We start from the raw sequence: 12,297 nt of genomic DNA on the forward strand, positions 1-12,297 counted from the left end.
CATCCGTCTCTATGAACTCCTTCAGCCCGTTATCATCCAATACTGCCTCCATCCTGTCCTTCCATGCAATATAGTTTGAGCCGCCCTCAAGCGCATACTCCAATCGCAATCCGTTGAAAGACATTGTTGCATTGCCACCAAGAAAACACTGCTGCAAATTCGAATTCCACTAGCATCAACTCAACTGCCTCGGATCTAAGATTTGTGAGAACACAACATTTCTTGTACAAAGATTGACTATATTGGCATTCACCGGATATCTCACCTTCCAAAATAAGGATGAATCCAGAGGCTACCTGGCCTAATTACAGACTCTGCCTGAAGAAATAGAATGTAAACACTTCCTGAATAGTAGATCAGATGATCAACAGCTCTAATACCATGTAGAAATTTTGAATAATAAACACATGGAGATTATCCTAATCATGTAATATTGTGGAATACATACACAATACATAAGCTCCTCTACGTTGATCATCAATATAGCAGCATCAATAACAATAAAACATCAAGAGCATTCACACATTAACACAGTATGTAACCCGGGGAAAGCTTACAGCTGAAAACCCCACACTATCTGTATATTAATGATTGAGAACATGTAACATTACAAAGTACAATGCTTATCACAATCAATCCAGTACCAGCTCCACCTATTACACACAATACAGCTCAGATCTGATCTCCAAATCTATTCCACTGCTTGCCTGCCTCCACAGCTCAATACCTGCTCGAGAATGAATGAGAATGGTTTGTACCCAAACTCGTATTTACCTCCAAAGAATCACTCACACTGGGAAAGACGTGAGCAGAGGCTATAATACTTGGTATTGGCCAATTCATTGGCATACTCAATCCCTTTGATTGTGCAAATCCTCATGCACAACTATAGTCACAACTAATAGCAATCTAATCCTCTAACACCTGTCCCTGCTGAACTGAACATGCACTGACATGCAACTGAGTTAACTGATGTATTCTATAGTTGCATTATGAGTTAATAATTAGTTTAACAACTCATCATTAGTCTATTTGCAGTTAGACTAATTACAACTAGTTTTACCAAGTCAAACTGAACACAACTCCATCAACTCCACCAAACTCAACTGATTGAGTTCTAACTGAAGTCATGCATGCAACAACTCAACTAACCCACAAAGAAAGCGTACTTCCTTCTGACATCTACATGTGCCACATCTATAGCTCAAGCTGAAGTGCTCCAAGAGAATAAGGTCAAGTTTATAGTCCAAATATTATTATGAGACAATAATATTTGACTTTTCTATTTTGGACAGCAAGTCTAAAAATAGACTTTGATCACACCTGCTGTGATCACTCCTGCTATGATCACTCTTGCTGTGGTCACTCCTGCTGTGATCCAAAAATAGAACTTGCGCCATAATTTGCCTGCGGGCCCACTTAGTGAAGGTGACTCTTTTCACTAAGCTCCATCATCTTGTTGCAATCTCAACATCTTTTACTTGTGTCAAGCTCAGTAAAAAAAATTAAACAAGGTGTCATGAGCATGGTTCTTTTCCTGTGTCAATGTCATTAAAAAAATGAAACAAATCCCCTTCCAATTCAATTCTTTGATTAGATCTCGTAAAACCCAATCAAGTCTTGCATTTGATCTTGTAAGTGAACCTTCATTCCATCCACCTGTTAGTAACCAGTAGTCTGCTTTGGTGAATGAAATGAAGCTTGGGGGGCATGTACCTTGAATTGAGTCATTATGTTGGGGGCATGCAAACTCATCTCAAGCATAGTTTATCTTTGTTTCAAGCTTGTTTAAAAATAAAACCAACCCAGGCATAGTCCATTTCCATTTGAAGCTTGTGTAAAAATGAAACCAAATCCAAGCATAGTTTTTTCTCATGTTTCAAGATTGTGAAAAAATGAAACCATCTTCAAGTATCCTCAAGCATAGTTTCCCATGTTTCAATATTGTGTAAAAATGAAACCATTCTCACTTTACCTCTCGTGATTTCCATTTTTATCAGCCTATTTTTGCTAGATTAGCCTTGGTTTTTTCATTCCATTATCACTATCTCTTTGGTCGATCATACACTTTCACTTGGTTGTTTTACCCTTGCCTGAGGAACATATACGATGAGTGGTCTTATTAGCCAACCTCTTGACCTTTACATGTTTTGAACAGTTACATCATCACCAGAACCAGATGTTATTATTTTATACCAATCGTTCCTCCAAGTGAAGTCCTCTTTTAGCTCTTTTCACACTCAAAAAATATGAAAATATTGTCGAGCACTTGTCTTTTCGAACTCATAAAAGTAAATGTAAATATGTCTACTAGATATAAGTTTAACCCTTTTCCAAACCGAGATGGAAATGCTATGAAAAAGGAATACCTTAGTCAAACATGGCTAAGAGGTTCTCTTGAATCTTTTTTTCTACATTTTCGGATTCGAGAAACTATCTATAAAAAGGGACCTTTGGAGTTTTCTTTTCTGCCTCTTTTTAAACTCTCTAAACATGAAAAATATGTCGAGATACCCCTCCTTCGGACTCATAAAACTTAAACTATGCATGACTTGTCACCATGACGAGATTGAGCTACTCCTTCCTAGGGCTCATTAAACTTACTAGGATGGATTCATCCAAAGGATGAACTTATAAAACAAGCATATGGTATCCTCTTCAAGCTTGGGATTAAAAATAAAGGGGTACTCACTAGAAATAGTGCGGGGGGGTGGAATGGAAGTAAATGTGCCTTGTATTATGTATGAAAGGCAACATGTCGCTCTTGAACATGATAATCATCTGCATTTCGTGTCGGGTTTGGGATATCCTCACTTAGTCACTTGCCTTCTTGGGTTTGGGAAATCCATTTGCATATCATTTTATTGTTTCATATTGTCATCATGACCATTGATCCCATTTTGAGTCAAATCCTGCCAAATTCCAAATTTGTGTCGCTGATATGTTCAAGAGAAGTTTCGTCTACAAATTAAAAACTCTTATACCTGATTTTACCTTCTCTACTACAATCTTGAATCACTCTCACCAAATTTACAAAGTCCTTTGTTTTGTGTCAATGTGTGGGAAACATTATGGCCCTCCTTTGAAGGACCACTTCATGTAGACTTTATCTCATTATCCAGGAAGATGATCTAAAAACTCATTTTCAGTACCTTGGAGCTTGCATGCCTCAATGGAAAGTTCTTTGCATTGGATGATAGGTTCACATCACTGGCCTTTGATCAGATGATTCTACGAGTGTTCGACTTCAGCTCCCTTATTTACACTCGTGGATTGTGTTGTTGTACCTCAAGAACCATTGTCACTATTGGTAGTTTCTCTCATACCTGTTAATGGTTTACATCATTGACCAGTAATTAGGTGGTTTCTACCATGTTCAACTTCAACACGTCTATTCGCATGGTTAGATTCAAACTTTGGTTGGATCGATATAGAGATGAAGACCCTGGATTTCGTCTAATAAATCCAAGTTGTGTGGAGTTATTTAGTATTCATGATTGTATACATGATCCTTTCTAGTTTGATGGCTACGTCCATATTGTGGATCCATACATATGATCCTTTTTAGTGAGATGGTTGCATCCATGTCATGGATCCATACACATGATCATTTCTAGTTGGATGGTTGTGCTCATGTTGTGGATTCGTGTATTTTAAAAATCCTACTCAGAGATGTCATATATGTTGTATTATGTTTGATTTGCAGGTCTCCTAATGGTAGTTCTCCAAAGTCCTTTCCTTGACTTGTAAATCACTTCAACCATCAGTTCCTATTATGACTTCATGCTTTAGGGGGCATATGTTATATAGTAATTTGTCACACTCCCTGTCTCATACCCTGAGCTGTCGAACTTTGCCCAAAATGTCGCAAAGAAACAAAAGTTGTCAATTTATTGACCATGAAAAACATTTATTAGAGCATCCCTGAAGAAAAGAATAATAAATTCCTTGAAGTAATTCTGGAAGAGTTTGTCAAAAACTCTATTTGTAAGCCCAACACTACTTTTAGCAAGCAAACCTATGTTGGTACCCTTTGGTCTAACTAGTGATTAGCGTTGGCAGCACGACTTTGGATAGGAAAATCCGTGTTGATCCTCTTCAAGAAGTTTCTTCAAAAATGGAGCAGAAGCTTCTCTTACTAGAAGCCTCGAGAACGGTGAGCCGGTTATTGTTGAGTAAGGATATGGTCGAGTTCTCCCATTTTGAGTCCTTGATCCTACCTTTAGGGATCATCCCCTTGAGTCTTTGTATGCTTCCCTCTTGTGTTTATTATTAAAACAATGCATGTTTACTTTCCATAAGTGTGTAAATTACTACTTGCTTAGTATGATGCTCCTTGATATGTAATATGGTTTACAAAATGAATATGTTATGTTTTTCCTTTGTTATCTTTGTTTGATCTCTCTTGCAGGTATTCATTCACAACAAGATAGTGAGGATCAAGCTTGGAATTGAGGAGATCGAGATTTACATCGAAAAGAAACCGCATAGGAGGGAGGTAGGACATCTTTCCTTTCTCATGTCATTTTGATTTAAACTAGGAGAGTTTTGCATGTATTTGTTTCGGTTGTTACTATATCCAGTCATTGGACTAGAGGGATTGGTTCTATCCATAGAATGGATTGCCTAGATAACAACAATGTAGAGAGGAATGAAGCTTGGTATTTTCCCATGTAAATTTCCATAACAAACACTAGTTTCCCTATTCGCGTTGTCAAGCAATGAATCCATCAAATCATAGATTTTAAGTCACCATTCATGGGCCATTTACAATCCTCTAAATTGCATGCAGAAGCTGAAATCTAGAGGAAAAAAAAAACCATTCATACATTATCCTTCCAGTATGGCTCAAAACCCTCCATTCCAACCAAAAAATTGTAGTTAGGAAGTTTGTTATAATCTTGAAAAAAAATGTAGAAATGTTGAGCTTTGGGATTAGAGTAAGAAAACATTCCTTTTACACTTTAGCCATCATGGTTGTTCTTTGTAGTTGTGAAGTTTGGATTTCATTCGTTCCTCATGAGACTTAAATAAAATTAAACGAATCCAAACCTTTTTCATTACCTCTAATTTTAAAACTAAACATTTGTTGCACCTTTATTTTGAATAAATGAATAAATTTTAACGTCCACGAGACTAAAAATAGTCTATGGGACTACCTCCCTATTTTTTGCCTTTTGAAATTCAATCATTTTCTTACTCAAATTGATGATGAGCTGACCCAACCTTCTAACAGTCCCCTCACTAAAAAGACAATTCCCAGGAATTATAGCTAACATATTGTCATAATTGGCCCTGATGTCTCTGAAAGAATCACATTCCAAAATGAGATGTTTTTCCAATTCCACTGCCCCAAAACTGCAAAAAGTACACACCCATTCTTCCTAAGCTTATTTATGTCTCTTCCACTGTCTTGTTTCACACCGAAGATGATGTGAGTTAGTTCTTAATTGAGCAATAAGAATATTTTCTCTCCACGGAATTCTAGCTCCAATGTACTCTTTTTTTTGGAGCTCACAAGTGGTATTGAATTCCTGAACATAATACTTCTTCTTTCTACCCAACTCTTTTCCCCATATAGGCTTACAGAACTTCTCCATAACAAAATTATTTAACTCCTTGTTATTTGTGGGAAATTCATTGAGGTAACTATTCCATTTTTTCATCCATTTGTTGTTTTGTCTCATCCATGATTTCTTTCTTTCACTCCTGCCTTCACTGAAGATAACTTTTGGTCATCTACCTATTCCCATTTACTCAATTCTTTTTAGATAGCTTATAAAATGCGCCATAGCAATTACCTTGATGGATTTGCTCCTGTTTCACTCAATATTATCTCATAAGGAACCAAACTTTTTATTTTGAATTTTCTCATGATCAAGCGTTTTTAGATTTTCTCAATTTGTTTTCATTTTGAAATAGGGATGTTGCTAGCCCACAGTTCACACCCATATAATATCACTGGACAAACTAGGAGTCCAAAAATCACTTTAGTCGTTTTCATGGATTAAAACTTGAACTTTGATTAAAGCTATATGTATTTTTCATCGAGTTTAATTTTTAGATTATAAAGACAAATTGCTTGAGTCAAGTAAAGATAAGCTCCATGTTAGTATTTTAATATAAGATTTGAAAAGCATAACAACAATATACTTGGTAAGAGTTTAACATGATATTCACACAAATTGAAACTTAGTGAAAAGGATAGTAATCATTCATCACATATCCTAACCACCTAAATTAAACCCAGTAAACACAAACATGTTAAAAACAAATAAATAACACACTAACTTCTCTTTTTTAAATATTCTTTTTTTCATAGAGAAGAATGCTTATTTCTACCTCCTACAACTTGAATGGGCGTAATGGTTATAGGTTCAAATCCAAAGGGGAGCAGTGCAATGAAATGGTTGTATTCGACTAATCCATATACACCTTCGTAGAAAATGGTTGTCCACCCCTTGTCCACAAGTTTTTTCCATATCTTGTTTCATAAACAAGGAGGCTCTTATACATCAATTTATGATTTAATTTAAATCATTATTATTATAATATTTATATCGATGTAATAATTATTATTATAATAGCATTTCTATTCTTATTTATGTGTATATAATAATAAGGCATTTTATTATAAACAAAACCTTGTACCATAAAACAAGAGATATCATATAACAATTTAATATCTGGATTAAATAATTATTGTGTCGAGAGGTGCACTCTACAGCCTAATATGACCCCGATGTGTAAGTATGTCACGTCCTCAAAAAATAATAAAAATAATTTTCACTGATGTCGACCAAAACATTCGCTTGAATCTTAAATCACTAATGTGTTTAATAGCTCTTTTATCATATACGTGAATTTGAATGGATCGTAAATTTACTTTTAACAAACAAACAAAAATTACCACAATAAACTTCCAAATTAGGTAAAATTTTAAACATCTTTACTTTTTAATGAATCCAATAACATTTCTTAAATCAAAAGAAAAAAAGGTTAATTCAACACAAAGAATCGAAATTCTTACTCCAAAATATTTTAATACTTCTTTTAATTAAATATTTGTAAAATAAATCTTTAAAATGAAAAACCATATATATTAATTTGATGTAGTTCTATTATAAATTATGTTATCATGCTATGTAAAAAACATTATTAAATCTAATAATGATATTAAAAGATTAATATTAATGCTAATATTAAATATTGTATTAATATTAATATATTATAATATTAATATTGTTAAATTTAATAAATTTGGATTAATACAATATTATTTTTATATAATAATATATCATGATATATAATTAATTCTAGATATATATGGAGGGAAGAACAAAGACATAGAGTGATAGAGGTAGAGAGATAGAGGGAGTCACAAGGGAGAGATGGAGATAGAATGAAAGAGAGGGGAGAGGAGTAAGAGGAGTAATGAAGAGAAAGAGAAAGAGAGGAGTGGGAGAGGGAGAGAAGGGTAAGAGAGAGAGAGGGAGACAAAAATATTGAGGGGGAGAGAGGAGGAGAGAGGGAGGGATATAGTGACAAGGTTGGATGGCGGAGAGTGTTGGGTCCCTATAATACTAGTGATTACCTCATTACTATTGTAGTTACACCCCTTATTTATATTGTTGTGCCCATATTACCCCCATGTTGTTATTTTTGTGCCCCATAGAATCCCTCTATTGTTATTTTTGTGGCTTTATATTATTATTGTTAGGTCAGCTGGATTATATTGTGACTCCTTAGACTCCTATATATAGAAAGGAGGTTTTGTCATTTGTATCATTGAAGAATTGTTCATTTATGTAATGTAAAGGAGGTTGCCCCCTCGAAGAGGCTGAATTCTAAGGCGTTGATCTATCTTTTCTATCTTTTCTTGAGCTGGTTTCATAACATTTGGTATCAGAGCTTTGGATTCTAGGGTTTCGCTGCTCCAAACAGGTCATCGTGGCATTTTCGCTATAACTTTTTTTCTGTAACGTTTCAGAAGTTGCAAAAAAAAACCCATTTGAGAAGAAATCGCGCTGAACCTTGGGTCCGAATTTCAGAGCTTTTCGCGCGATATTTGTGGAGATATGATCTGAGGAAGTTGGTCTTTTTGCAGACTCCTGAACTACATTCAAAGCAGGTGACCTGGGGAAAATCGTCATAACTTTCTCTCTGGGGATCAAATTGAAATTTCGTAAGAAGTTATAGAAAAACAACGGACTGTAGTTTCTTGTATGCGAGTTTCAGATCCAAAGGTTGAAACAGTGACTCGTGGCACGTCGTACAAGTTCGCTCTACTGAACTAGTCTAAAAGCAGGTCACTGTGGGAGATTTCACATAACGCTTCCTTGGAGAATCCAATTTAGGTCAGACTTGTGGCATTGGAAAGAGGATGCAGAAGGCTACTATAGGTTGCAACTTCAGAATTGGATGATCTGAAATTACAGAGATACATCAGATTCAATATCAGGCTTCTATAAAGTGAAAAAAGGTGTGTAGTTTTTTTTTTTAATTTTTGTGTAAGCTTGGGTTAACGGAATTCAAAGGGCATAGTAAAGCATTATTATCGGTAACTGATGCCCCGAGGAAAGAAAATGCAAACACCTAGTAAGGAACCTGAAAGCTCTAGCATGAATCATGAAGAAGAGGAAGAAATGCTACATGATATATCAAAATTACAAGAACAAGTGCAACTAATGTCACGCTCACAAAAGCTAACAGAAGCTAAGATAAATGGCGTGGAATCTAAGATAAATGGCGTGGAATCTAAGATAAAGGGCATGGAAGCTAAGATGGATGATTTGAAGACGGATTTGAAGACAAACATGGCGGATTTGAAGATAGATTTGAAGACAGATTTAAAGACAGACATGGCAGATTTGAAGACAGATTTGACAAATTTTCTACAAGAAATACTTACTAATGGTGAAAAGGGTGTAAAGGAAACTCATGATGTGAACAAAAGTAATGTTAATCATGATTCCATAGACTCTAATGTTGGATCGAAGACCCACCATATTCCAAAAATCGATATGAGGAAGTTTGATGGCAAGGATCCCGCCACATGGATATTACAGATGGAGCAGTTCTTCGATCTCAATAATGTGCAAAACACACAAAAGGTACGTATGGCAACTGTATATTTGGAACCAAATCAATTTTTATGGTATCAATGGCTTTGCTCTTGTAAAAAATTTATCACTTGGGCAATTTTTACGGAAGAATTGATAGCACATTATGAAGATACAAAAAGCAACACTTTTTTTAGCCAATTGATAAGTCTCAAACAAAAGGGTTCAGTAATGGAGCACATTGAGGAGTTCCAAAAATTGAACATAAGGGTAAAAGATATTCCAGAGGAGCATAGGATTGATGTGTTCATAGGGTCTTTAAAGGATAATATCCAACATGATGTTCGCCTTTGGGAACCTGATTCATTAGAGAAGGCATTCAGGTTAGCAAGAAAAATGGAAAGCAAAATTATGGCAACTAGGAAGCATACCACTCACAACTATAAAGATGGAAGTGTTGTTGCCCCTAGTCTTCCACAACCTATAAGGTTGACACCACAACAATTGGAAGAAAAAAGAGCAAAAGGGCTTTGTTACAGTTGTGATAGCAAATAAGTGTGCTGAGAAGAAATTATTCTACATAGATTGTGAAGAGGAAGAAGAAAAGGAGCAAGAAAGGTCAAAAGAAGAAGATATACTCCAGGAACAAAGCCTAGATGAAGAACAAATAAATCCGACCATATCTTGTAATGCATTGGCGGGAATTACCACTCCTCAAACCATCAAGATAGAAGGACAAATCAAGAAGAAAAAGGTAATAGTGTTGATTGATTCAGGAAGCACCCACAATTTTATTCATTGTAGGGTAGCAAAAGAATTGAATTGCTTCCTATATCCAGCACCAGAGTGTCAAGTGATGATTGCAAATGGAGGAACAATAAATTGCTCTGGAAAGTGCCATAATATCAAGCTATCCATGGGAGAATATGTATTGACTAGCCCAATGCTTTCCATTCCAATGGGAGGTGTTGATGTTGTACTAGGAGTCCAATGGCTACAATCCTTGGGTACAATAGCTTTTAATTTTCAAGAACTTTTCATCAAATTTTCTACGGAAGGAAAGGAAGTTGAATTAAGGGGTATTGCAGGGAAACCAGGAAAGATAATCAGCTCTAATGGTATGACAAAGCTTCTAAAAAAGGAGCAAAGAGGTGTAATTGCACAATTATGTTCGCTAGATGTTTCCACATCGGAATCATCTATTTCTCCAGATCTCCAAAAAGTCCTGGACAATCATTCCAAGGTATTTGAGACTCCCAAAGGTCTCCCACCTATGCGTGATCATGATCATGCTATTCATCTGATTCCAGGAAGTGTTCCTCCAAACATCAGGCCGTACAGATATCCCTATGTCCAAAAAAGTGAAATTGAACGTATGGTTGCAGAAATGCTAGAGGCTGGTATAATTCAACCAAGTCAAAGTTCTTTCTCTGCTCCAGTAGTATTGGTGCACAAGAAGGATGGATCATGGCGCATGTGTCCGGATTATAGGGAGCTCAACAAGCTCACTATTAAAGATAAGTTCCCCATTCCTGTTATTGATGAATTACTGGATGAATTGCATGGATCAATTTACTTCACCAAGTTGGATCTTCGTTCGGGATATCATCAAATCAGAATGAAGATTGAAGACATTCCGAAAACAGCATTTAGAACTCATGAGGGTCATTATGAATTTTTGGTCATGCCTTTTGGCCTTACCAATGCACCTTCAACATTTCAAGGTTTGATGAATTCAATTTTCAAACCATTCCTTAGAAAATTTGTGTTAGTATTTTTTGATGATATACTAATCTACAGCAAGTCTTGGAAGGATCATGTTGAACATGTTGACAGGGTGCTACAACTATTGGAGGAGAAACAATTATATGCAAAAAGATCCAAATGTTTCTTTGGAGTCCAGGAGGTGGAATATTTGGGTCATATTGTATCTCATGAAGGAGTTAAGGTAGACCCTAGCAAAATTAAAGCCATTAAGGAATGGAAAATCCCCACATCCATAAAGCATCTGCGAGGATTTCTTGGGTTGACAGGGTATTATCGCAAGTTTGTTAAGAATTATGGGAGAATAGCAGCACCTCTAACAACATTATTGAAGAAAGATGCATTTTCATGGACTCCGAAAGCAACAAAGGCCTTTGAACATCTTAAAGAGGCAATGTGCCAAGCACCGGTCTTAGCTACACCGGACTTCACAAAAACCTTTATTGTGGAATGTGATGCTTCAGGAAATGGAATTGGTGTTGTTCTAATGCAAGATGAAAGACCCATTGCTTTTGAAAGTCGTCCAATCAAGGGAAAGTTTTTAAGCAAAGCTATTTATGAGAAGGAAATGTTGGCAATACTCCATGCACTTAAGAAATGGCGACCCTACCTAATGGGAAGACACTTCAAGGTAAAAACGGATCATGATAGCCTTAAATACTTTTTAGAACAAAGATTATCCTCTGAAGAGCAACAAAAGTGGGTCACAAAGATGTTGGGTTATGACTTTGAAATCATCTACAAAAAAGGGAAGCAAAATGTGGTGGCAGATGCACTCTCAAGAAAGGATGAGGATGTGGAAGCATTGTTGTGCGCCATTTCTATTATCCAACCAGATTGGATAAACGAAGCAAGGGAGGAATGGAAGAATGATGAAGAAGTGTGGGCACTTATTCGAAAGCTACAACAAGATTCCAGTACGTCTGATACATTTAGCTGGCAAAATGATTCATTATGGTACAAAGATCGCTTATACCTCTGTAAGAATTCCCAGCTAAAACAAAAGATTCTTATGGAATTGCACACTTCTCCCTTAGGAGGGCACTCAGGATTTTTAAAAACTTACCACAGGGTTAAGAAGGAATTTTTTTGGGATGGCCTTAAATCAGATATTCAAAAGTTTGTGGCGGAATGTTTGGTTTGCCAACAAAATAAAGTTGAAACAATTAAGACACCGGGTCTATTACAACCTTTATCCATTCCAAGCCAACGTTGGGAGGAGGTTTCAATGGATTTTATCACAGGTTTACCCAAGTCTGAGGGAAAGAGTGTCATCATGGTGGTAGTTGACAGACTTACCAAGTATGCACACTTTTGTGCATTATCACATCCATTTAAAGCCAGTACAATTTCTACTGCATTTATGGAAACAATTCAAAAGCTACATGGAAACCCAAAGATTATTGTAAGTGACAGAGATCCCATTTTCACTGGAAATTTTTGGACAGAATTATTTTCTTGTCTTGGTACT

Source organism: Pinus tabuliformis, chromosome 1_1, assembly GCF_031772625.1.
Source record: "Pinus tabuliformis cultivar Carrire ecotype Pingquan chromosome 1_1, CPIR1, whole genome shotgun sequence".
Classification (NCBI taxonomy): domain Eukaryota; kingdom Viridiplantae; phylum Streptophyta; class Pinopsida; order Pinales; family Pinaceae; genus Pinus; species Pinus tabuliformis.